Source organism: Notamacropus eugenii, chromosome 5, assembly GCF_028372415.1.
Source record: "Notamacropus eugenii isolate mMacEug1 chromosome 5, mMacEug1.pri_v2, whole genome shotgun sequence".
In the NCBI taxonomy this organism is placed as follows: Eukaryota; Metazoa; Chordata; class Mammalia; order Diprotodontia; family Macropodidae; genus Notamacropus; species Notamacropus eugenii.
The window spans coordinates 11,250,166-11,277,924 of record NC_092876.1 but is presented as its reverse complement, the minus strand read 5'-3'; the positions used below and the strand labels follow the sequence as shown (position 1 = coordinate 11,277,924).

General features: G+C 38.7%; 1 pseudogene; it reads left to right on the top strand.

Annotated features, from left to right (window-relative positions):
- LOC140507328 (cytosolic phospholipase A2 gamma-like) overlaps nucleotides 1–20,803 on the top strand; it is a 72,922-nt pseudogene extending 52,119 nt beyond the window's left edge.
- The last annotated feature ends 6,956 nt before the right edge of the window (nucleotides 20,804–27,759 follow it).

The window sequence follows — 27,759 nt, the reverse complement described above, 5'->3', positions numbered from 1 at the left end:
GTTCAGAAGATGGTAGAATGAGAGCAACTACCCACATGAAATTTAAGACTAACTCCTTCAGATACCTCTAAAAAGAGAATTTGAATGGGTTTTGGAGGAGCAGAATTCAATAGGAGACAGACTGTGGCAGATCTCCAGCACAGGAGAGACTGAAAGGTTGATGGGAAGAATCTATTGCACAGGCCTGGAGGAGCACACAGTGCACAGGGTGTACCAGGCATGGCAGGGCTGACCAGGAAGGTCCGGGTGGTCTGAGGCAGTGGCCATAATGCAGAATTTCAGGCATCTCAGCCCAGGACAGGAGTCCAATGGAACCGAGCAAGTGAGAGCCCAGACACCCAGGTAATAGTAACAGTTGCTCCTGAGACTCTCAGTTCACAGAATAAATGTCTGTATGGCACGTGCTTGAACTTCTGGGAGTCAAGATGTCAGAGTGACCAGTAAATGCTCTCACCCTCCCTTTTTTGACCTTGAAAAACCCATAAAATATTTCCCCAGAAACACTACTGGAACAGTGGGTTCACCTGAAAGGTTAAACAGTCTCTTGGCATGTAAGGGTAGGAAAGCAGCAAAGGGGGATCCCTCTTGCTGTGGCTGAAGGGAACCAGTACAGGACTAGGACTGTCCCAGACAGTCCCACCTCAGCAAACTACATGAAAATCCTGAGTCCCAGGGGTTTCAAGCCCACAACCACCAACACCAGGAACCCAGGTGTGCCTCAGGGTCCCAGGGGAATCAGAAAGGCACTAGCACAGATGGGGTTCACCAACTGCTGAAATTTCCTATGCTGTAGCTCAGCAAAGGAGACCTCCTTTGGACAGACCACCTCTTCCCCACATTTAACATAGCTAACTCCAGGGTAACTCTGGGGAAACCCAGAAAGACTTCCCCTGGCCTCTGCTTTCAAACATCAGCCAGCTCAGCACCAAGTAGGCTGCATTACTTAAGCTTCTAGCTGAAAGAACCAGAGGCCACAACACACAAAACCTCAAGTTCTAGGCACAAGAACTGTGGGACAGTGCCTTCTGTGTCCCAGGAGCAGAGATCTACTTTAAAAGCCAGGAAAAAGGTGATCATTATGAGTAAGAAGCAAAGCAGAAAAGACCATAGAATCTTTCTGTGGAGACAAGGACCAAAACATGAATACCAAAGAAGTCAGCATTGAGACTGTACTCCCATATGAAACTTCAGAAGGGAATATGAAGTGGTATCGAACTCCAAGAGCATTCTTGGAAGAGGTCAAGAAGAATTTTAAAAGCCAAATTAGAGACATAGAAGAAAAACTGGTCAATGATTTTAAAAATATGAAAAAGAATTCATTGAAGAGAATAGCTCCTTAAAAAAGGAAAACTGTACAAATGGAAAAGGAAGCACAAAACCTAAGTGTAAAAATTGGATAAATGGAAAAGGAAGTACTAACTGGAAAAAAATAACTCCTTAAAAGGAACAATTTGACAGATGGAAAAGGAGAAGCAAAAGTTAGCTGAAGAAAACAATTTGATAAAAATTAGAATCAGTCAAGTAGAAGCTAATGACTATATGAGACATCAAGAATCCGTCAAACAGAATCTAAAGAATGAAAGGTGGAAAAAAAATGTAAAATATCTAATTGGAAAAACAACTGACCTGGAAAAAAGATCCAGGACAGAAAAATCTAAGGATTATGGGTCTACCAGAAAGCCATGATGGAAAAAAAAGCCTGGACAATATTTTTCAAGAAATCATCAAGGAAAACAGCCCAGAAGTCCTAAATCCAGATGGCAAAATAATCATTGAAAGGATCTACCATTCACCTCCTGAACGTGATACCAAGCTAAAAGCACCAAGGAACAATGTTGCTAAATTCTAGAACTGTCAAGTGAAGGAGAAAATACTTCAGGCAGTCAGATAAAATTAAAATATCAAGGAGCTACAGTCAGGATCATACAGGACCTGGCACTTTCTATATTAAATGATTGACGGGTTTGGAATATGATATTCTGTGAGGCAAAGGAGCTGGGACTACAACCAAGGATCAATTACTCAGCTAAGTTAATTATAATATTTGAGGCAAGGAGATGGACATTCAATGAAATAAGGGATTTCCAGACTTTCCTGATGAAAAGATCAGAGCTTAATAAAAAATTCGATCTTCAAACACATGTCACAAGAGTGGCATAAAAAGGTCAACAGAGGAAAAAACTTATTATTCAATATGGGAAAACCGTTTACATTCCTATGAGGAAAGATACTTGTTAATCTTGAGAATTGTACATTTATTTTGATATATAAAAGGGATATACATATGTAGAAGGAGTGTGTATAAAGTATATAATGTGATGATAAAAATGTGATTTAAGGGTGTGAAGGGATTGTAATGGGATATGTGAAAAGGAGGAGTCACTAAAAGGTAAATTACATCACAGGAAGTAGAGGGAAAGGGGGAAGGAAGTTGAGCATTGTTTGAGATTTACTTTCTCATTTGCTTCAACTAGAGAACAACAAACTCAGTTAAATATAGAGATCTAGTTAGTTTTGTAAGCAGTTGGAGGGGAAGGGGAAAGAAAAGGGAAGGGAGGCTGAAAGTTAGGGAAGAAATACTAAGGGAAAAGGGGAATGAAAGGGAAGAGGACTGAAAGAAGAGAGGCAAGACTGAGGGAAGTGGTCGTCAAAAATTAAAACTAAAATGGAGGGGAAGGGAGAAGGGAGAACTAAAATCATAAACGGGGGAAAGGGGATGAAGAGAAAGACACAGATACTTATCATAACTGTGAAAGTGAATGGGATGAACTCTCCCATAAAACAGAAACGGATAGCATAATGGATTAAAAACCATAATCCAGCAATATATTGTTCACAAGAAACATTTGAAACAGGAGGGGAACACATAGGGTAATGGTGAAAAGTTTGAGCAGAATATATTGTGCTTCAGCTGGTGTAAAAAAAAAAAAAAAGCAGAGGCAGCAATCCTAATCACAAACAAAGGAACAGCAGAAATACATCTAATCAAAAGACATAAGGAAGGAAACTATATCCTGCCAAAAGGCACCACAGACAATGAAGCAATATCATTACTAAACATATATGCTTCAAGTGGTATAGCATCCAAGTTCTGAGAGGGGAAATGAAAGGAGTTACAGGAAGAAACAGACAACAAAACTATACTACTGGGAGACCTCCCCCTCCCCCTCTCTGAACTTGATCAATCTAACCTCAAAATAAACAAGGAAGAAGTTAAGGAGGTGAATAAAACTCTGGATGAGGTAGATATGATAGATCTCTGGAGAAAACTGAATGAGGATAGAAAGAAATATAACTTTTTCTCAGCGGTACATGGCACATATAAAAAAATGGACCATGTCCTAGGTCATAAAATCCTCACAGTCCAGTGCAGAAAGGAAGAGATAGTTAATGCATCCCTTCTCAGATCATAGGGTAATAAAAATTATATGTAATCAAAGGCAATGGAAAGATAAACAAAAAATTAATTGGAAACTGAATAATCTAATCCTAAAAAATGATGGGTTAAACCGCAAGTCACAGAAACAATCAACAACTTCATTCAAGAGAATGACAATAATGTGACAACCTGTAATATTTTTGGATACTGCAAAGGCAGTTCTCAGGGGAAGTTTTATATCTTTGAATGCCTACATGAATAAGATAGAGAAAGAGGAGATCAATGAATTTGGCATGCAGCTGAAAAAGCTAGAAAGTAACGAATTGAAAATCCTCAAGTAAATACAACATTAAAAATACTGAAAATCAAAGGAAAGATTAATAAAAGTGAAATTATGAAAATCATTGAAGTAGCAAATAAAACTGAGTTGATTTTATTAAAAAACTAATACAATTGATAAACCTTTAATCAATTTGATTAAAAAAAAGAAAGGAGAAAACCAGATTACCAATATCAAAATTGAAAAGAGTGAACTCATCTGCAGCTAGGAGGAAATTAAAACAATAATTAGAAATTACTTTGCCCAACTGTATGCCCATAAATTCGACAATCTAAATGAGATGCATGATTAGTTTAAAACATAACAATTGCCCAAATTTACAGAGGAGGAAGTTGAATATTTAAATAACCCCATCTCAGAAAAAGAAATTGAAGAAGCCATCAGTGAACTTCCTAGGAAAAAATCTCCAGGCCCCGATGGATCTACAACTGAATTCTATCAAACATTAAAACAACTGTTCATTCCAATACTATATAGACTATTTGGGAAAAGGTTCTGAAGAAGGAGTCCTACCACATTCTTTTTACAATATAAATATGATTCTGATACCTACACCAGGAAGAGCCAAAACAGAAAAAGAAAATTATAAACCAATTTCTGTAATGAATATGGATGCAAAAATTTTAAATAAGATATTAACAAAAAGATTACAGCAAGTTATCACAAGAATAATGCATTATAATTAGGTAGGATTTATACGCGAAATGCAGGGCTAGTAAATATTGGGAAAACTATTAGCATTATTGACCATATCAACAACAAAACTAACAGAAACCACGTGATTATCTCAACAGATGCAGAAAAAGCTTTTGATAAAATAAAACACCCATTCCTATTGAAAACACTGGAGAGCATAGGAATAAATGGAACTTTCCACAAAATAATAAGCAGCATCTACTTAAAACCTTCAGCAAGCATTATATGCAATGAAGATAAGCTAGATGTATTTCCAATAAGATCAGCGGTGAAACAAGGATATCCATTATCACCACTAATATGGTACTAGAAATGTTAACTGGAGCAATAAGAGAAGAAAAAGAAATTGAAGAAGGCAGAATAGACAAAGAAGAAACTAAGTTATCACTCTTTGATGATGATATGATGATATACTTGGAGAATCCCAGAGAATCAAATAAAAAACTACTTGAAATATTAATAAACTTTTGCAAAGTTGCAGGTTACAAAATAAACCCACATCAGTCATCTGCATTTCTATATATTATTAACAAAGCCCAACAGCAAGAGACAGAAAGAGAAATCCATTTAAAGCTGCAGTAGACCCTGTAAAACATCTGGGAGTTTACCTGCTAAAACTAACACAGGGACTATATGAACACTATTATAAAACACTTTTTGCACAAATAAAATCAGATCTAAGTAAGTGGAAAAACACCAGTTGCTCCTGGGTAGGCTGAGCCAACATCATAAAAATGACAATTCTACCTAAATTAATTTACTTATTCAGTGCCATAGCAATCAGTCTACCAGATAATTATTTCGTAGAGCTAGAAAAAACAATATCAAAATTCATCTGGAAGATCCAAAGGTTCAGAATATCAAGGGAACAAATAAAAAGAAATGCTAGGGAAAATGGCCTAACCCTACTAGATCTCAAATTTTATTGTAAAGCAGCAATCATCAAAACCACTTCGTAATGGCTAAGAAACAGAGGGGTAGACCAGTGACATTGGATAGGTACTGAAGACACAGTAGTCAATGAGTATGTCAATCTACCATTTGATAAACCCAAGGATCCCAGCTTCTGGGATAGAACTCACTGACAAAAATTGCTGGGAAAACTGGATAACAGTGGGGCAGAAACTGTACAAAAGAATAAATTCCAAATGGATACGTGATCTATACATAAAGATTGATACTACAAAGAAATTAGGGGAACAGGGAATCAAGTATTTGTCAGATTTATGAAGAATGGAGAAATTTTTGACCAAGCAAGATACTGAGAACACTAAGAACTGCAAAATGGATAATTTTGACTACATTAAATATAATGTAAATATAAAAGTCTTTGCACAGACAAACCAAATGCATCCAAGATTCAGAGGGAAGCAGAAAACTGAGAAAGTAGTTTTGCAATTAGTGTTTGTGATAAAGATTTCATTTCTAAAATACATAGAAAAGTGAGTGAAATGTGCAAGAATACACATCCTTTCCCAATTGATAAATGGTCAAATGATATGAATAGGCAGTTTTCGGAGGAAAAAATTAAAGTTATCTGTATTCACATGAAGAAATGTTCTAAATCACTATTGATTAGAGAGATGCAAATCAAAACAACTCTAAGATACCACGTCATACTTATCAGACTGACTAATGTGACAGAACAGGAAGATGATAGATGTTGGAGAAGATGTGGGAGAGTGGGAACATTAATTCCTTGTTGGTGGTGCTGTAAGATGATTCAACCATTCTGGGGAGCAATTTGGAACCATGCCTAAAGGGCTATAAAAATGTACATACCCTTTGACCCAGCAATATCACTTCTAGGACTGTATCTCCAAGAGATCATAAAAATGGGAAAGGGTCCCACATATACAAAAATATTTATAGCAGCTTTCTTTGTGGTGGCCAAGAAGTGGAAATCAAGGGGATGCCCATCCATTGGGGAATGACTGAACAAGTTTCGGTACATGAATGTAATGGAATACTATTGTGCTATAAGAAATGATGAAGAAGAAGACTTCCGAGAGGCCTGGAAGGACTTATATGAACTGAAGCTGAGTGAAAGGAGCAGAACCAGGAGAACGTTGTAGACTGCAACAATCACATGGTATGAGGAATTTTTCTGGTAGACTTAGTTCTTCAACGCAAAGCAACGACCTAAAAAATTCGCAATAGACTTTTGAGGCCAAATGCCTTTCACATCCAGAGAAAGAACTTTGGAATTGTATGGCAGAACGTTTTGCTTTCTCCATTCATTTTAATTCTTCTATTCAACATGACTAAGACAAAAATGCATTTAATAAGAATGTATGTGTACAACCCATATACAATTGTATGCCGTCTCAGGGAGGGAGTGGGTAGGGAGGGGAAAAAATCCAAGATATTTGGAAATGATTTTAGAACACTGAAAACAAATAAAATAATTTTTAAAAAAAGAAGATTGTTCAATTTGTCTGTCCCTCTGAAGGGTCTTCTCTGATCAAGGTGGGAAGGAAAGCTGATCAAGGTGCTTTCCTTTTCCTTTATTCCCAGTGATTTCTTCTAAGAGGTCTGAGGAAGAAAATGGAATAAGCATTTCTTAAGCACCTACTGTGTACCAGGTGTTGTGCCTGCATGTTACAAATATTATCTCATTTGAGCATGAGCAGGAAGTTGTTTACACTGAGTAAACCCTTGAAACTAGTGGGTTCTACAACTATGATAATGTATGGGATGTGACCAAATAGTTTGCAGGATTGTTAAGTGCTTCTTGAGTTATCTTTCTAAACTGAACATACTTCCTGTACAAGGTCATTTCAGTTCTTTCAATGGCTCTAATTCACATTAACTAAGGATGTTTTATTTACTTACTTTAAGGACTATGATTTGATTCAATGAATATATATTCTGATCTGATTAATAGCACATTACCTCTTACTTTTAATGTGTGAGGTGTGATTTGAGTGATTGACTCACTGGAGCCCTACTCCATCAACACACAACTTTTGAAATCAATCAACACACCTTTACCAAACATTTACTTTGTATTAGGCAGTGTGCAAAATAGTGGAGATACAAAGAAAGAGTGAATCTTTTATTCCTATTTTGGGTTTTCAACCATTTGCAGGAGATTCTTTATAGTAGTTAGTTTTCTCCATCCTTTACAAAAACAACTCAGAATAACAGCGTCTGAGATCTTTGCTGGGTTGAGGGACTTCAGAATCATTTAGTTCAATCCCCCCTTGACCAAGATTTGTCACTATGTTGTATTTGACCAAAAGTTGTTCATCCTTGGGTTGGGGACTTCCAAAGGAAGGGAAATGTTCCACCTTTCAGAGTATTCTATTCCAGTTTAGGGGAATTATTGTCAAGAAGTTTTCCTTAAACTGGACCATGATCTTTCTTTTTGTAATAAGTCCCCTACAGCAAAGTGTTGAATTAAAGATGCTTAAATTGAAAAACATTTTGGAGTAATCAGATCTGGGAGATACAACCATATTGGTAGCTTTTTTCAATGGAGTGAATTAGATCTATATAAGGAGAATAACTCAGAAGTGAACTTTAAGAAACAGACCTGATTTTAATCGTGGAGATCATCAGAGACCAAATAGTATTTCTAAAATATAAGTGATACCCAACTTATTTCAAGCAATCTTCATTAGAGTACAATTTGAGGACAAATAAAAGTTTAATAATTTCTTAAATTTCTTAACAATAAATTATAAATTTACTGTAAAGATTATAATATGTAATATCTTATGTATATAATATACAATGAAAATTGATAGTAAAAATAATAAATAAAATAATAAATTTCTTAAACTTAGAAAAGTTTGAATGACACTTGACCCATTATAAGAAAGGAAGGGAGTAGGCAAGAATATGAATTTATATAGCACTTACTATTTGTCAGGCATTGTATTGAGTGGTTTTCACAAATATTATCTCACTAGTATCTCATTCTCCCATTTGTAGAACATGAATAGTGAGCAGGTGAGTTGTGCCAAAAGACTGCTCAAATCACACAAGCATTTCCAAAATTTTATTCAGCTTACTGAAGTTATGTCTGGGTTCTTGTGATCTCTTTCTGGCAAGTATTCCATGGCACTTCTGTGAGAAATAATGATCATCACAGTCCCGTCTTGACTTTTGCCATTTCTAATTTTTCAGAATCACAACTTCTTTGTTTCATTGGATCTCTTGGAAAGGCAAACAGTGCCTTCTCATCTTTGTTCTTTATTGTAATTGGGTTTGTAAGTGTAGGAAGTCTACTAAATCAATCAGAGATCAAGCAACCAGTTCCACTGAGAGGCTTGGCAGGACTCAAATGCCCAACTTGGACCTACCTTACTGGTTTTAAACAGGCCCTATGGGGAGTGACCAAACGTCTCTTCCATCAATCTGTGATATTCTTCTGGGGCAGATTTTTTGCACTTAGTATAAAGACTCTGATCCTTTATTTTTACCTGGTTAGTGTAATAAAGGATCAGTGAGTTGGTGTGATTGATTCATTACTCCCCCTCCCCCACTCTCAAAAGGTATTTATTTTGTCTTTTGTTTACACCAGTTTTTTCTTATCTGTGAGACAGTGTCATGATTCTTTGGGATGTCCAGTACTTGCCTTCCATCTGTCTCCTTGAAGGCAATATTCATGACTTGCAGAAATGAAACTTTGGATCTAGATCATTGTGCACAAAAGTTTCAATGAATTCTCTCTGATTTCTAGGAGCTTTAAAGGAGGACACTGAATCCAGTTATCTTATACATTCCTAGTTTTAAATTTGGCATTATTGTTGTTGAGTCTTGTCAAACTCTCTGTGACCCCTTTTGGGGTTTTCTTGGCAAAGGTATTGAAAGGACTTGCCAATTCCTTCTCCAGCTCATTACCCCTTGCAATGTCCTAATTTCAGGGTCTGCTTTGTATTTTCCAGGTTACTTCATGTGTGGGCTTGAAATGGGCACTTTAGGGCAGAAGAGTGAGGATGGAGAACTGAGTGAAGGACTGAGGTAAAAAAAAGGTTAAGTGACTTTTCCAGGGTCAAAGAAATAGTAAGGGTTTGAGGCCAGATTGGAATTGAGGAAGATGAGTATTCTTGATGTTGGGCCTAACAGTCTATTTACTGTACTATCCAGCTGCTTTTGGCAGAGTGAACCTCTGCAAATGAGTGATTATGGAGTACATCTGCATGGTCCATGGGAAAGGAAAAGGAGAAAACCCACAAATAAAGCTTCACTGTCCAATGAGATTTATTCTCGCATAGTCTACATAGTTTACCAAGGCCTCAGCATGAGTGGAGATGAGGTAGGGGTCATAGAGTCCTATAAATCCACATCCTGTTTGGGGTGGAATAAATGGGACCTCTAAAGACGCTTGTGAAACTTCTCAATTTTGTATATGAAATATCCCATATCTGAATTTTTTTAGGGATGCTGTTTCAACTTTGGAGGGTTTCAGGTCCATGATTCATGGAGAAGAAGGTATTATCTGTCACCTCTCTTTCTAGATCTCCATTTTATGATTTTTGAGCATGCTAATGAGTTGATGGGACAAAGAAGGGAGAAGGAGAAGCTGGGAAAATGTCTCATTCCTTCACTGATTTATGTTGTGTACTTATGTTCAGATAAGATACGATTCTTTCAAGGCCTTTGAAGGACTTCTGAGGGAATCTGTCCTGTACAAATAGTCATGAGATCATAAAAAGAACAAACATGTCAATCATGCCTGATTCTCTGATTTAACTCATAACTCTCCCAAAGAAGCTTCTAGATTATAGAGTCAATTGGTTAGCCTTCTTAGAATCTCAGGATGTTAGGATCATAGACTGAGAAGTAGAAGATAACTTAGAGGCCTTACATTCAATCCCCTCATTTGATGGATGAAGGAAACAATGCAGAGGAATGAAGTAATTCGACCAGAGTCATATAATGAGTATCTGAAGTAGTATTAGGATTCAAATCTTCCAGACTGAAAAGTCAGGGAACAAAATTCTTTCTGAATTTTTCAGAATATAGAACAACATGTCTTTCCAATGTAGCCTGGTTCAGTGTTTGATGGGTGAAATTTGCCTGTGAAAAAACAACCCACAGAATATGTCTGAGCAGGAAATAGATGCTTGGGATGTCAGCGTTTGCCTCTTAGGGATTTTCACTCTCTCCGTATATTGGGCAATGAACCCTTTCAGACTTTGAGAGGACAGGTTAATAGAGAAGATGACCTTCAATTTATTTTCTTTTTCCTTCTGTGTGTCCTAGATCATGGAAACAGCTGAAGCTGATTAATGTTTGGCACATAATTTCTGCTTTTAAAAGTTTGGGAGGTGGGGGAAGTGGGAAGAGAGAAGCAGAGACAGAAAAAAATGCAGACATAGAGAGAGACAAAGACAGACCTTGCAGGCAGCTTCTGTTTTCCCTTTCCACCCCTGTCCCCCTGTTTTGTGGGTCAGATCATCCTGTGATCAGTGGAGGTTGTGAGGCCAGCTGGCATGGCTATACCACCAGTAATGTCCTAATCTTTGGTTCTACTTTGTATCTTCCAGGTTACTTCATGTGTGGGGTTGAAATGGGCCCTTTAGGGCAGAAGAGTGAGGATAGAGATAAAGTGGTTGGAGATGTCAGGTAGAAATATAAGTGGATAGGTCTGTTAGGAGGGGCAGTTCATGGCTTCTTCTATGTGGCCATTGGTGAGGTTGAGGGTGGGGTGGGGAGGGGGTGTCAGTCTTACTAATTGGCCTCTGTAAAGGGCCTCTACCAACCTCTGTCTTTTGTGGCAAGTTGCCTACAGTGCCAAGAGTCACACTGGCCCACGTGGTGAAAGGTGAGAGAGGCCTTCAGGGCAGATGTGATATCTAACTTGATAAGGGGGTAGTTTGGTAAAAAGCAGAGAAGCTTTAGGGTCAGGTGAGTCCATAGGAGGGCAGATTGAGAACCAGGGCTAGAAGCTGAGATAAGGGATTTCAGCCTGATGGTGGGAAGAAGTTCCTGGGAGGAATTCAACACTGGTCAGTCAACTCAGGGTAAAAGGATTGAGCCTAAGGAGCTTTCTATAACAAGCCTCTTACTGTTCTGGGCAGTTCTAACATCAGGATCCATTTTGCCTTCTCAGACAAAAAGAAGACAGCAGTAAAAAATCAAGAAAAGCATGCCTTGAAAACCCTGAAGAACTTGGGCCTATATGTCAAAGAGATATGGCCATGGAAGCCCTGGTCTGTACAGATGCCAGGAGCATCTGGATGCTCTGTAGACATTTCCTGGAAGTGGATGCCTGGGGTTTGCATCTTTATTGGACTCATTTCCAGCCTTTCTTTCTTTCCCTTTTCTTCTTTATTGATCTCTGACCCACTGTCTTTCCAGGGTGTGGAGCCTGGTATCTTCCCTCCAGGTACCTTACACGTTGTCCTCCTTCCCAGGAATAATTCATTACCCCTTTCCCCTCCTCTTGTCAATGGGAAATCCATTTATTCTTTGTTTTCTCCCAGAGCGTGAATCCCTACCCTCTCTCTACTTTCCAGAGTATAACTTCTTGTATTCCTTCTTTTAAAAATTTTTTTAATTTTTATTTCACCCCAGGATAGCATGTACCACATGCACCCCTTCCTGCAGTTTGTTCTCCCTTCTTTTACCGCCCCCTTCTTCCATTGCCCTCCCCTCCATTTTTCTCTAGGGAAAAATAGATTTCTATACCCCATTGCCTCTATATTTTATTTCCCACTTGCATTTAAAAACAATTTTTAACAGTTATTTTTAATGTTTGAGTTACACATCCTTTCCTTCCCTCTGTACCCACCCTCCTTGAGAAAGTGAGGAATTCAATAAGAGTGGCTGTCTATAACAGTTATATCATGAAAGACTAAGCATATTTCCCTCTGTCCTATTCTGCCCTCCATTTATGCCATTCTCTTCCTTGGCCTGTCCTCCCACAATAGTGTTTGCTTCTGATTATCCCTTTCCCCAATTTGCAGTCCTGTGTATTATCTTCCCTCTTCTATCTCCTCCCCCTCTGCCTTCCTACAGGGTAAAATAGATTTCCATACTCAGTTGAGTGTCTTATTCCTTGCTTAAGCCAAATCCCATGAGACTAAGACTCACTTATTCCCTTTCATCTCCCCCCTTTTTCTCTCCATTGCCAAAGCTCTTTCTTGCCTCTTTTATGTGAGATGATTTGCTACATTCTACCTCTCCCTTTTCTTACTCCCAGTACATTATACTCAACAGTAAATTTTATGGTTTAGGTATTTTATCTTTATATTAACCTTACCCTTTGCCCTCTGTGTGTGTGTGTATGTGTATACATACATATATATACACATAGACACATACAATCGTGTACATATACATACATAAACATATATAATATACACATGCATACATACTGATACACACCTACACAGATATATATATATATTTATATTTATATATATACACATACATACATATACATATTCTAACTACCATTCATATTGAAAAGGTCTCATAAGTTACAAATATCATTTTCCCATGTAGGAATGTAAACTGTTAATCTTTAAAAAGTCCCTTTTCTCTTCTTTTTCCTGTTTACTTTTTTATGTTTCTCTTGATTCTTGTATTTGAAAGTGAAATTTTCCTTTCAGCTCTGGTCTTTTCAACAAGAATACTTGGAAGTCGTCCATTTCATTGAAATTACATTTTTTTTCCATGAAGGATTTTACTCAGGTTTGCTGGGTAGATGATTCTTGGTTTTAATACCATCTCCTTTGACCTCTTGAATATCATGTTCCAAGCTCTTCAGTCACTTAGTGTAGAAGCTGCTAAGTCCTGTGTTATCCTAGTTGTATTCCCACAATACTTGAATTGTTTATTTCTGGCTGCTTGTAATATTTTCTCCTTGACCTCTTTGTTCCAAAATTTAGCTATAATATTCCCAGGAGTTTTTAGGAAGTGATCAGTGAATCTTTTCCCTTTCTATTTTACACTCTGGTTCTAGAATATCAGGGCAATTTTCTTGATAATTTCTTGGAAGACAATATCTAGGCTCTTCGTTTGTTCATGGATTTCACGTAGACCAAAAATTTTAGAAGTATCACTCTTGCATTTATTTTCCAGGTCAATTGCTTTTCCAGTGATACATTTCATATTGTCTTGTATTTTTTTTATTCCTTTTGCTTTGTTTTATAATTTCTTTATTTCTCATAAAGTCATTAGTTTCCATCTGCTTCATTCTAATTTTTAAAGAACTATTTTCTTCAGTGAGCTTTTGGACCTCCTTTCCCCTTTGGTCAATTCTGCTTCTTAAGGCATTCTTCTCCTCACTGGCTTTTTGGACCTCTTTTGCCATTTGGGGTGGTCTATTTTTAAAGGTGCTATTTTCTTCAGTATTTTTTGAATGTCCTTTAATAAACTATTGACCAGCTTTTCGTGACTTTTTTGGATCGCTCTCATTTCCCTTCCCAATTTTTCCTCTACTACCCTAAGTTGATTTTCAAAATCTTTTTTGAGCTCTTCCATTGCCTGATATGATTGCATATTTTTTTGGAGGCTTTGGATGTAGGAGCTTCTTGCTGTCTTCCTAAGGTTGTATAAATTGATCTTCCTCTGTATTCTTTGCTCTTCCTCATCTGAAAGGATGGAGGAAATTTTCACCAAGACAGTAATCTTCTACATTCTAATTTTTTCTCCTTCAGCAGCATTCTGAGAGACAATTATTTGACTTTTACTTCCTTTGTCTAATGGAGGGTATACAACCCCAGGCTTCAGAGGTTTTGTGAAGCTATTCTCTGAGATTTCTTCAGGGACCTGTAAGTTCTCATTTCTCCCAAAGTGGGATAATCAAGGGAGAGGTGCTTACTCCTCTGCTGACCTGCACTCTGGTCTGATAGCAAGCACAAGCACTCTTTTCTGCCCCTGAACTGTGAGTAGGATTCTCTCTCCACAGCCACCACCAGCTCCACCACACCAGTGCTCCTCCTCTAGCCAGGAGCACCACTGAGATCAGCTGCTCGATTGCCCCAGAGTCTGCTGGTGGAGAGTTCCAGAAGTGACTGCAACTGTGAGAGTGGCTGCTGCCACCCTGGGTTGGAGCTGAGACTAAACCACGCTACCCTCTCATCCAAGTGAATACACCTTCTCACCAACCTTTGAAGGTATCTTTGTCATTTTTGTGTTGAGAAATCAGGAAACCCCAGGAATTAGTCGTGGAGGACTGGACAGGCTTCAGAGTGCAGAATCCCCAGCAGCAGCTGTAGTTCCCAGATCCCTCAACCCACAAACACCAAAGACAGCTCCAAAGGTGAGTGAGAAAACTCTTTCAGCTGAGTGAGAAATCAGCAGGGTCCTGCCTTAGCCATGGCCCCAGGCATCTGCAGCATCCATTTTTGAGCACTTGGCCTAATGTCCCCAGAAGAATCAAGTGGCTGATCTGAATCTGCCCTGAGTGGCAGCCCTGGGTGCAGAAGAGCACTGATGTGGTAGAGCTGGAGGCAGTTGGGGAGAGGGAATGCTACTCTCAGATCCTCAGTAGAAAAGCTTGTGGCTGCTCCCATACCAGAGCTCAGGCCAGGAGAGGAGTAAACTCCTCTGCTTTGATTGTGCCCCCTTGGAGGAAATGAGAACTTTCAGGATCCCTAGGGTATACCTTCCACTTGAGAAAAGACTCAAAAGTGAAGTAACTGGCTGGGAAAATACACTAAATAGGGGATAAAATAAAAGTATAGAAAGTCACTTTCTTGGTGAACAGGTATTTTCCTCCATCCTTTAGGATGAGGAAGAAGAAAATATAAAAGAGATTAAAAAAAAGCTTTGTGGAAGGGAAAATGGGGAAGGTGAGAGGGAAAAATTGAAGCTTACTCTCATCACATTTAGCTTAAGAAAGAAAAAACATGTACACTCAATTTGGTATGAAAATCTTACACTATAGGAAAGTACGGGAGAAGGGGAAAAGTGGGGTATGAGATAGAAGGGAGGGCAAACAGGAGGAGGGAGTAATTAGAAGTAAACACTTTTGGGGAGGGACAAGGACAAAAGAGAGAAGAGAGTAAATGGGTGGCAGGATGGGATGGAGGGAAATATAGTTAGTCTTTCACAACATGACTATTATGGAAGTCTTTTGCATAACCACACATATATAGTGCATATTGAATTGCTTGCCTTTACAGTGGGGATGTGTGGGGAGGGTGGCAGGGAGAGAAGCTGGAACTCAAAGATTTACGAACGAATGTTGAGAATTGTTTTTACATGCAACTGAGAAATAAGAAATACAGGTAATGGGGTATAGAAATCTATCTTGCCCTACAAGAAAAGAGAGAAGATGGGGATAATGAAAGAGAGGGGGTGTGATAGAAGAGAGGGCAGATTGAGGAAGGGGTAATCAGAATGCATCTTGAGGTGAGAGATGGGGAGAAAATTTGGAGCTCAAAATCCTGTGGAAATGAATATGGAAAACTAAAATTAAATAAATAAATTTGGAAAAAAGAAGGAAAAAAATTAAAGAAAAACATTTCAGAATCAAAGCATCTGAGATCTGTGCTGGGTTGAAGAACTTCGAGACTCTTACTTCCACCTATCCTTCACCAATATTTGCTACTGTTTTATTTGACCCAAAGTTATTCAGCCTGGGCTTGGGGACTTCCAAAGGAAGGGAAGTCTTACACCTTCTAAAACACCATTTTAGGAGAAGTAATTGTTAAGAAGTTTTCCTTAAATTCATCCAAGATCTTCCTTTCCACAATTACTTCCCTATACCATAGTTTGGAATTAAAGATCCTGAAATTTAAAAATTTTGAGGTAATCAGATCTCAGTGATGCACCCATATTTGTTGTTGTCTTTCAATGGAGGCAATTAGATTTAAGGAAATGAAAATGACTCAAAAGTGAGTTTAATGGAATTAAACTCAGATACCAGATAGTATTTATAAATGATAAGTCATACCCAACTTATTTCACGAAATCTCCAATAGAGTACAATTTGAGGCAAAAGAAAGTTTTATAACTTCTTTTAAAAAAAATTAGAAAGGAATTTGACCTATCATGTGAAAGAAATGAAATAGGCACAGGGATATGAATTTATATAGCACCGCCTATGTGTCAGACGTTGTACTGAGCGATTTTGTCACAAATATTATCTCACTGGTATCTCATTCTCCAATTAGTATAATATGAATCATAAGCAGGTGAGCTGTGCCAAATCGTTACTCAAATAACACATTCATTTCACAAATTTGATTCATCTCAATGCCCTGAGGTCATCACTGGGCTCTTTTGGTCTCCTCTTTGTGGCAAGTATTCCACTTCACTTCCCATAGAAACAGTGATCATCACAGCCATGTCTTGACTTTTGCCATTTCTAATTTTTCAGAGTCAGCAACTTCTTTGTTTGATTGGATCCCTTGGAAAGGCAAATAGTGCTTTCTTCTCTTTGTCCTTTGTTCTAATTGAGTCTGTAAGTGTAGGGAGTCTACTAAATCAATCATCGATCAAGCTATTAATTTCACTGTATATAGCAGAGATGTGGCTGGACTGGAATACCTAATTCCCAACTACCTTGCTGGTTTATACATGCTCCATGGGGAGTGAGGAAATGTGTTTCAATCAATGTGAGATATCCTCCTGGTGCAGACTTTTCTCATCTAGTATAAAGACTTAGTACAAATTCTTAATTTTCACCTGGTTAAAGTAATAAGGGATCAGTTACTTAGTGTGATTAATCTATTACTTCCCCCCCACTCTTAATAGACCTTAATTTTTCTTTTATTTTCCCCAGTTCTTTCTCTTCTCTCTGACACAGACAGTTCCATGTTTTTCTGTGATGTCTTTGTGATGTACTTGCCTTTCAACCGTCTCCTTGAAGGCAGTGTTCATGATTTACAGAAATGGACCTTGGAATCCAGATCATTCTCCACAAAAGTTTGAATGAACACTCTCCAATTTCTAGGAGATTGAAAGGAGGCCACTGAATCCAGTTATCTTACACATTCCTAGTTTCACATTTGGCATTATTGTTGTTCAGTCGTGTCCAACTCTCTGTGACCTCATTTGGGGTTTTCTTGGCAAAGATATTGAAGGGACTTGCCAATTCCTTCTCCGGCTCATTTTACAGGTGAAAAACTGAAACAAACAGGGTTAAGTGACTTATCCAAGGTCAAACAAGTGGTAAGAGTCTGAGGCCAGATTGGAATTGAAGATGAATGTTCCCAACTCCAGGCATAGCACTCTATCCACTCTGCTCCCTAGCTTCCTTTGGCAGAGTGGGCCTCTCCAAATGAGTAGTTATGGAGGGGATCAACATGATGACTGGGGAAGGGAAAAGGAGAAAACCCACACATAAGTCTTATGTGTCCAAATAAGATTTATAAAGGCAGAGTCTGCCTAACTTACCAGAGGTGCAGCAGGACTGTAGATATGAGGTTGAGATGATTGGGTTCCAGAAGTCTGCATCCAGAATTGGGTGGAATAAATGGCACCTCTGAAGATTCCTTCCCGACTTGTCACTTTTGTATATGAAAAATCCCATATCTGGCTTTTTAAAGGGATGCTCTGTTACCTTTGCAGAATTCTAGGGTCATGATTCATGTGGAAGAAGGTATTATCTGTCACATCTCTTTCCAGACTTCCATTTTACGACTCCAACAGTGACCTATATGATCAAATATAGATCTATATCATCTATATGATCAAAGTCCCCCATCACCACAGTATCCTCCCTTTGTACCAGGTTGGTTATCTATTCCACAAACTCCTCATCTATTTTCCCCTTTTGTCCAGGTGATCTATAGTATACTCCTATCCCAACATCCCCTCTTTTTCTCTCTCCATTGATTTTCACCCCAATTCTCTCCACCATGTTGTCCTTCCTCCAGTTAATATATAATGTTGTTCTGATACTTTTTATCTTTTTAAAAGATAAACATATATCCTTCTTGAGCCATGTTCCAGGCAGGGATTTCATCCTGCCAAGTCTTAGTGATACCTGTGAGTTCAAAGTTGCCTTTTGGCACAGCTGTATGACCCTTGGCAAGTCACTCTATCTGATTTGTTTATATACAATATTTATTTATATACAAATGCCAAAACATAAGTTACTACTGACTTTTTTCCCTTTGATTTTTGCCTCCTGTGCACTTCTGGATGTGTCAATTACTGTTCTTCATTATAGCTATTCTTTTGGGTATCTATCTTGGAGAGTCTCTACACACATGTATGTATGTATGTATGTATGTATGTACAGATAGATAAATGGATAGGTAGGTAGCCAGGTTTCTCCCTCCCCCATCCTTTTCTGTTGAGAACCTTTTTGATCATAGTTATAGGATACTGGAAAATGTATGCTTATAACTTTCTTAAGGCATTCTTTTATCCCCAGGCAGTAACTAGCCATTCCTATATTAATTCATGGTTGAGAAATTCAAATTTCACTCTCAGATATCAACTATGTCAGTTATTCATTTCTCACATCACTTTTTTTCTTTGGTTCTTCCTGTCAATATATAGAAAGAAGAAAAACTACCCATGTGCCCCTGTAATCTTTAGCTTTTTCCCCCACACATGAAGTTTCAGTCTTTGGCTATACTTTTTATAGATTTCATCTAGCAACAATATTTGTGCTTGGATTGCTGAAGTTTGGTAGTGGTTATCCATTTTCAGAAATCTTGGTTGATTTTCTGTTATACATCAGAGACATACTTTAAGAAGACAACAGACCTCTCTATTTTCATGATGTCAACAAACAGATAGTTGAGTAAGCCTCAGTGCAGATGTACTGTATGCCACTACTCTTTGGTATTTAGTCCTAATCATTACTGTGTGATCTCACCTGATAGATATTGTGGCTCTGTCTTAACGTTTCTCAGAGAATATAAGGTTTCTTCCTCAGCAAATATACTGTTAGCTCCTTCCACTTCTCAGCTTTGCTTTTGAGGTTTCAAATGTGGAATGGCACCCTTTCCCTTCCTCATTTTTGTGACATTCTTCCTATTCTCCAACTTCCTTACAAAGGTCAAATTTCCCCTCTGTTTATTCATATCTTTCCTAAATTTCTTATTTTCACATTGAAGCCCTGCTTCCACTTCTGAAAGAATAACTTCATTTCCTATTGCAATGTTGAGCATGGAGATGAATTATTTGAACTATTTATCACTACCCCACATTTATTTTGGGTACCATGGTTTAAGAGGGACTTTGATAAGATGGGGAGTACCCACAGGAGTACAACCAGGGTGGTGAAGGGTCTCAAATTCATGACATATGAGGATAGCTGAGAGACTTGGGAATGTTTAGTCTGAAAAAGTGAAGCCTTGGGGGGATATGATAGCTGGCTTCAGATATGTGGATGGTTTTCGTGTAGAGGAGGAGTTAGATTTGTTCTGCTTCATCTCAGATGGAAATGGGGGATTTACAAAGAGGAAGATTTAGCCTTGCGGTCATAAAAACTCCCCCATTATTTGAACTCTTTAAAAGTAGACTTGCCTCCCTTCTGCCATGGTGCCTCCTTTGGTGGCCTTCCTGATGAGGAGGCCCCTTTCTTGGTGGTCTCTCTGCTGAGGAGGCCCCTTCCTTGGTGGTCTCCCTTGGTAGCCTCCCTTTTAAGGTGGCACCTTCCTTGGTGCTATCTCTGGTGAGCCTGTGCCTTCTTTATGCTTCTCCAGCAGATGCTGGATTGCCACTTGAAGGCATGTGAAAGAATTATGGTCAATGTGAGTAAATACTGGATAATAAGATTACTGAGGACTCTTCTAACTCTCACAGTTTGTCATGTTATTCTTCTCTCCTTGGAAGGAGAGCAGCTGGCATTCTGAACGTAGAAAGCCATCACTTGACAATGGCACAAATACAAACATCACATACTCTTTGCAGGTCATTACAAAAACTTTAGTGTTCTCTATGCTTTTTGAGATCGTCAGCCTCTTTTAAAACATTACTTTTTGGTATTTACAACTCATCTCCTAAGTACCTTATTAAGTTAACAAGGGGGAATCCTGACTGACCAATCTTGCTTTCTCCCACTGAGCTTGGTTCAGTCTCCTTTTCTGATTGGGTCCAACTAGTTGCTTCCAGGGAATCACTAGGAAGAGATTTGTATAGTGAGTAGATCTCTCTGGGAAAAGCAGGTGATAGGAAATATGAAGTGGGAACATGTCTTAGTGTGAATGTAGCTAGATATAAAGCTCCAGGGTGGTGTGAATCTGTTCTTGTGGAAACCACAGACCATTATGTGAACTTTTCTGGTGTAAATCTTATCCTGTTGTGACTCCTACCCTGGTGTAAAAGCTGCTCACCAAAGCCACAGTTTTGTTTTCTTCCCAGATGCCTGGTTTGAATTCACTCCTGATTGGGCTGGTTACTCCACACTTGGCTATTCAACACCTGGTGCTTATGTGTCTACCACTCAATGTGGGAGCAAGTTTGAGAAAGGGAAGCTCATCCAACGAGAACCTGAAAGGAATTTCTCCTATCTGTGAGGTAAGGACCGAATCTATCCTCCAACAAGAGGCAGTCACATGAGGCATGGAGTTGTCTTTCATTCAATGTTACCCTCCCACCATATGGCTTCCAATTAGAGTTCTGATTTCCAGAAATTCCTCACCTTTGGGGTTCCATGAGAGAATGGGAACAGATTGAAAAGGCTCTGCAGAATTGTGCAAGACTATTTCCTGATGTGAACCCCAGTATGAAACCTTGTTAACTTCTCATGTAATTTGGCACCCACATGTGAGATACTTCCACATCCCTACTGATGACTTGGTTATCTGTAGTGTCTACTAATCTGAAGGGGCAGAGACAAGGACAATGGACAGAGCAGTGTTCTTTTGGTACTTAGAGATGCAAAAAACCAAATGAGAATCAACCTGTAATTCCTTTCTGTGATATTGTCCAACTCTTATTCTCTATAGCATTGTGTGGCAGTACTCTGAGTGAGATGTATACTATTATCAAAATCATCAAGGGTAGGTATGGGAAATGGTTTTTCCTCATGGTTCAGTGAAGGAAAGAAGGAGAAGAAAGTGGGGGATGGGTGCAGGATGGGCCTTTCTCTTAAACCCTAGTTTAATCTCCATTCTCTTTATAGATTCCTTCTGGAAATTTATCAGTAGTTCAAGCATCCAGGAAAAAGTGCTCCTCGCTGATCCTGAAGGTAAGAACCTTTGAATCCTCTCATGTCTTGTCATGGGCTTGACCCTGGGGATCAGGGAGCAGATTTTTTTGAGGGAATCAGGTTAAGTGACTTGCCCAGGGTCCCATAGCTAGTAAGTGTCTGAGGTCAGTTTTGAAGTTGGGTCATCCTGAGTGCAGGGCTGGTGGTCTATCCACAGTGATACCTCACTGCCCCAAAGATCAGTTTTTGAAAGGTCATATTGGGTGATTATGGCCATATAAATATACTCATCTTGCTTGGAACTTTCATGAGCCAAATTTTGTGGACTGGAATCAGTGACTCTTGAATTATACCTGACGACCCTATCCTTGTACTCAGTGGGAGCCATGCTCCCTAACTATGTTCGTTGTTTCAACCCTTTGAGATTCAGCAGGTCAACTTGTGAAATGATCTTAGGGAAACCCAATCAACTACTTTGGTTTACAAGGGATCAGAGAGAAAAAGGGACCATTGGCTCTTAAACATGAAGCATTTACTAAACATAAGGCAAAAGTAACACTAACATTTACTCACTCATAGCCAAACACAGAAGTAATGGAGAAGTTACAATCTACCCATGGGCCTGGATCACACTCCTGTTAATGCACACAGTATCCCTAAGGGAGGGGAAAGGAAGAGTGGAATGGGCACACACTTTCTGAAGTCAAGCAGTACATCAAACAAGTAGCTTGTTTGTGCCTGGGGCAAGAAAACATTCTGGAATAGCATTCAGAATTGTTGATCTCTTCAGTATGCAACATGCATCACTTTGTGGACAAAATCATTTTTTTTTCAGCTAATTGATCCCCTGTTGAGCAAAGCTGCTTAACTGCTACTCTTAGGCTACTAAAGCAGCATCAAGTTCTTTTTTTTAGCACATAGCTGCCAGTGGGAAAATATTCCCAAAGTGATAGGTTCTTTTAGCAAAATATAATATTATACTCTTTTGGTGAAAAGCAGTTCCATTGAGCCTGGAGTCAGCCAAGCTAATCAGGTCTGTTCTCTATGATCTATGAGAAGTTTTCCCTTCTCAAACTACAAAGGGCAGTAAAGATTAACACAGGCACGCCAGAAAGGTTTCCTGTCCCACACCTGTCACTAGCTGACAATGAGCCTAACAACTCTTTCCATCAATGGAACATTCTGATCTTCTCCATCTACCTTCCAGTGCCTACAGAGATCTTCTCCAATCTAACAGCTACTGACTTCTGCTACCAAGTCCACTTGTCAGCCTTGCTCGATCCCTATCAGCTTCTATATCTTGTGTTATGTCAGATGCTTCTCTTTGTGCTTTCTCTTCTCAGCCTTTGACACATTTTGTGCTCAGTTTCTCCTATTCGATTGTCTTTATATTCTCATTTTTTCTATATAATTTATAAAACTTCAAATCAGGGCCTTCTCATAAATGGTGACATATTTCTATCTTTTGATGTGAAACTAATAAATTCCATCTTCCTGGCAAGAGTGATCCCAATAGTCCTGATATGACTGTTCCATGCATTTTAAACAAGTATTGGATTGATAATTTCTATTTAATTCTTCAAATTATTTACATAATCATATGTTAATGAGCAGATAGAGCACAATGCCCTGTAGTCTTTCATACCTGTGTTGATGTGTCTTCCATCAGGTCCTGTTGATAAATTTCCATGAGAGAGAGTATTCTCTCAGCTCCACAGGACATCTACATCTCTCCTCAATCCTTTTTCTGAGGGCTAAGTTTCTTTTCAAGGTCATTTTGTCATTATCTTTCACATGAATATTTTTTCTACTCCCTTAAGCAACCAAAAAATTCAGATGACAGAGAGATTGTACATCACTCATAAGCACTTAGAGTAGTCTCCATGAAGGCATTGAACTTGGCCTTCTTGTTTGGGCACGACTCTGCTGGAGAGCTAGAGATTCACTACAATATATGAGTGTTACTCAATTGTCTCAAGACTCAGAGTGACCATGTTGTTTAGGTGCCCACCTTGCCTGAAATGTTCATGAGCTGGATGATGTGAACAGGACTCAATGGTTCTTGAATCATGCCTGACAACATGACACTGTGCTTAGAGGGAGCCAGATTCCTTAGCTATGTTCCTCATTTCATCCCTTTTGAGATTCAACACTTCAGTTTCTGAAATAGTTTTAGGACAATCCAGTCACTCCCCCTTGGCGTACAGACAAGAAATGCCAAGGGAAATGCACTTCAGTGTTACTAGATAGGCTAACTCTCTTACCTTGGCATTTGCAATATCTGAAAGCCATACTGACCATGACCCTGGATTATGGGGTTCTAGTCAACTCTCTAGGTGTTTAAAGTCCTGAGAAAGTGACACACTGCATTCGTGGAGGGAGTTTTCCTCTCCTGGGTATTCTCAATATCAATAAAATCAAATATTTAGTCCTTATCCCTATATTTATTCTGCCTATCATTATATATGTACTGATGGTCTCCTTTGGGAGAATGTAAACTCCTTGACAGCAAGGATTCCTTTATCCTTTGCATTTCTAACCCAATACTAAGTACGTAGTAGGCTTTTAACACGTGCTTCCTTGCTTGAATGGTAGATTTCAAATACTTGAAGACAGACATTATAACCATCCTTCTATTCTGTTTCTTACTATTTCTTACTATTTAAAGAAATGAAAGAGAATTGGGCTGTGACATAGCATTTCCCTCAGTCATCTTTATGATTTAAAGAATATTACAGCAATAATTGTTACTCTTGATTCACGGTGCTGTAAGGTCTATGAATCACTCTTCCCAACAGAATGTGCAGAAACAGATTGTGCAAATGACACCCCCTTCATTCTGGAGGTGAGGAAACGCAGGTCAGAGAGGGAAGTGACTTGACTAATGTTACAGAGTAGGAAATCTCAGAACTAGGATTCGAATTCAGGTCACGACGCTCTTTCCACTAAATTTGCTGCTATCCACAAGGGAGGTTTAGGATGACTCTGGACCCTTCCCAAAGACTAATCAAACAAGAAAGACAATAAGTAAGCGTCCTTCCTTGGGATGTGAAACCTTAGTCCTAATCCCTAACTGATGGTATAGCTTACATCCAGTCCTTTTCTCTCTCTTATTAGCCTCACTTCCCCTCTCCAGAAAGTATGATTTTGGGAAGAGGTTTTAAAGTTTCTAGAGACCCTTCAGCCTCTAGACCCCTAAGAGCAAAAATACAACCAACTTGGGGCCATCAGCTTATGAGTCCAAGTCCAAGTTGCAATCCCCAGTGTTCTATCAACAACAAATCAGACAATAAACAGGTATTTATAAAGAGCCTCAGGGACTAGCTTGCTGGCTTCCCCTGACATTTGAACCTATCAAAGATGAAAAGGTCACCACCTGGACAGATCCATCTCAGGATTTTTATTCACCTAAGATCAGGAAAGAGTGAACACAAAAGAAATAGAAGTAGCTGTGTGTTTGCAGCTTGTGGCTGGGGTTGGGAGGGGATGTAGAAGACCTCATCTCTTTATACTCAGGCTTCAAAGCTGGAAGAAAGAAGAGGAGGGAGGGGACAAGTATAGCCCATTCATTTCCAGATCATGTGGTCTCTTGGACTGGACTGAGGTAGGGAATTCCTACCTCAGGGGCTGGATTACACTAAAGCTCTCCGAAGCTAATGTATCAGTTCCTTAGTTATAGTGGCAGGGGGAGGAGGAAAGGGAGGGTACAGAGTCCTCATATTCATATGTGGATACCAAAGCAAATTCTTGGAGTGCTCCTTCTACCAGATGGGCAGGGGATATTACACATTCCTATCATCTGCATGTGGGGATTATAGATCTCTTTTCTACAGAAGCAAAAATCTCTGACAGCAAAGGGGAGATAAAAAAAAAAGACAGAGACCATGCAGAGACAGACCCGATGATGGATCTTTCTGAGAGAAACAGACAGACAGAGGCAGAGAGAGAGATACAGAGATGGAGATGAAGTTAGAGATAAAGAGACAATGAGAAGGAGAGACAGAGAGGGATGAGAGTGCGCGACAGACTAGTTACCTTCCATGTACTCGATATATGTCTTGTTTATACCTAGATAATTTGTATGTTGTTTTCTCCACTAGAATATGGACAGGCACTGCGTGTGTGCATGTGTGTGTGTGCGCGCGTGTGTGCGTGTGTGTAAGAGCTTAGCATAATACCTGCACATAGTAAGTGCTTTATAAGTGCTTGCTTCCTGACTGGCGGTCTATATAAAATCAGGTAGCTTTTCATGACTGTTCACAATATGAACAGTTTCAAACAAAATAACTGTAATAAACAGGAAAAGCAGAAATAGACTGAACAGAGGCCGCCACTTTGAACAGGAAAAACAAGGAAATGGGAGGGAAGGGACTGAGCATTTATGTTGTACCTACTATGTGCTAAGCATGTCTGATAATATTATCTCATTTGAACCTCATGACAACCCTGGAAGGTAAGGACTGTTATTATCCTCATTGTACATGTGAGAAAATTGAGAAGTTCAGTGTCTTGCCCAGGGTCACACAGCTAGTACATGGCTGAGCCTGGACTTGAACTCAGGTCTTCCTGATTCCAGGACCAGTGCTCTCTCCATCGTGCCTCTGGCAGCAAGTGACTTCATAGCCCGTAGGAGAAACAATCAAAACCAATTCTTCCAATTATTTAGGCCTATTGTGTGCCTAAGATACTGTACTAAGTGCTAAAGATACAAAAAATGAAAACAAACAGAAAGGTAAAAACAGTTCCTACCCTTAAAGAGCTTACATCATAATTGGGGAGAAATGAATAAAGGAAAATGATCCTTTTTTAACTATGACCACAGGAAGAATTCTGTACAAAACAAGTAATAGAGAACACAAAAATAAGCGGGAACTTTCATTTGTATAAAATTGGAAAACTTTTGCACGAACAAAATCAAAATCTCTAGGATAATAAGAGAAATTTATCAATTGGGAAAAAATCTTTGTATCAAATATTTCTGGTAAAGGTCTAATATGCTATATGTGTATATGAAAGAATCATTTATTAAGTGTTTGTTATGTGCTAAGCACAATGCTTCATTTGTTTTTCATTCTGTACAGTAACTTTTTAATAGTTTGATATGAAATTAGATTTGTAAATTAATGTATGTAGTACTGTCATTTCTATTATACTAGCAAGACCTAGCCGTGAACAATGAATCTCCTTTCCCTTATAGTAATATAAATTAACAATGCTTTCTTAACATGTTTAATGTTAAGTGTTCTAAACATTTCTTAACATTATTTTTTTCCCAATTCATTCATCTACTTATTTATTAGTTATTATTTATTATCAATTGGCTAAACATGTTGTACATGAATGTAATAGAACATTATTGTGCTATATAAATATTAATGATTGTTATTTTCATAATTACTGAACATCCAGTTTGAGATGTCTGAAAGGTAGTTGGAGATGTGAGACTGGACATCTGCTGAGAGGTTAGAAATGGATAGACTTCAGAATCATGATAATTATGTCTGTGGGAGCTGAGAACATCACCATGTGAGTTAGTTTAGAGGGAGAAAAGAAAAGGGGCCAAGACAGAGCCCATGGTTAGAAGGGGCAATCTGGATAAGGTTCAGGCAAAGGAGATAAGGGAGAGGTCAGAAAGCAGGAGGAGATTCTGAAGACAGACGTCTTGAAAAAAAAGAGAGTATCAAGGAGGAGAGAATGACTGACAGTATCAAAGATGAAAGAGAAGTTAAGAAAAATGAATGAGAAAAGTCCATTGGATTGGGCTACTAGTTATTTTGGAGAGAGCAGTTCTGGTGGAATGATGAGGTTGGAAGACAGATTTTAGAGGGTTGAAAGAAGAGTGAGAGGAGAATAATTAGCTCCTGATTGGAGAAGGTCTTCTCAAGGGCAGGAGATATAGGAAGATAGTTAAGTTCGGTTTCTCTGAGGATGAGGAAGACTTATATGAAATGACCTATAAAGGCAGTACAGAAGGAGCTAGCAGACAGGGATAGACCTTTGATCATCAAAGTCAAGGATCTCTTTGGAACACATTCAAGAATGTGCTACAATTTGTCTAATTTTTCTTTTTTTGGTCAAAGTGCTTTACAGTTTTCCCAGCAATTCTTGTAACATAGGGAGTTTTCCCTTCAGACCAGGGATGCTTAACCTTTTTTTTTTTTTTTAAATGATATGAACTCTTACCAGTATGGTGAAGCCTATGAAGCCCTTTTTGGAGTAAGGCTTTTAAAGAAATGCTACATTTCATTTAGAAATTAATGAAAATAAAAATGTAGATTTTCTCCTCCGCCCCCCCTCCATAGACCCCATAAGAATTCCTGT